Source organism: Rhinatrema bivittatum, chromosome 10, assembly GCF_901001135.1.
Source record: "Rhinatrema bivittatum chromosome 10, aRhiBiv1.1, whole genome shotgun sequence".
NCBI classification, from domain to species: Eukaryota; Metazoa; Chordata; class Amphibia; order Gymnophiona; family Rhinatrematidae; genus Rhinatrema; species Rhinatrema bivittatum.
In genome coordinates, this window is record NC_042624.1 from 126,323,099 (window position 1) to 126,323,543 (window position 445).

Below are 445 nucleotides of genomic sequence, written 5' to 3' on the forward strand. Positions count from 1 at the left end.
ACGCGCGGCTATGCGCGTATCTTATAAAATCCAGTGTACTTTTGTTTGCGCGCAGGCACAAACAAAAGTACGCGATCGCGCAGTTTTTCAAAATCTACCCCTAAGTGAACTTAATTAATAGCAGGTAATGGACTTCTCCTCCAAGAACTTATCCAATCCTTTTTTAAACACAGTTATACTAACTGCACTAACCACATCCTCTGGCAACAAATTCCAGAGTTTAATTGTGCGTTGAGTGAAAAAGAACTTTCTCTGATTAGTCTTAAATGCGCTGCATGCCCATCCTCCTCCCCTGGGTACATGATGCAGTAGGCAAATGAGCACTGCAGTAAAAAGGAGGCGTTAAGGGAAATTGTGCATGGGTTAGGAAAATGCTCATTTTACAATTTTTCTTTAACCCATGCTGAGATACAGTTTAGGAAAATGGACACTTGTTAATTGAGTG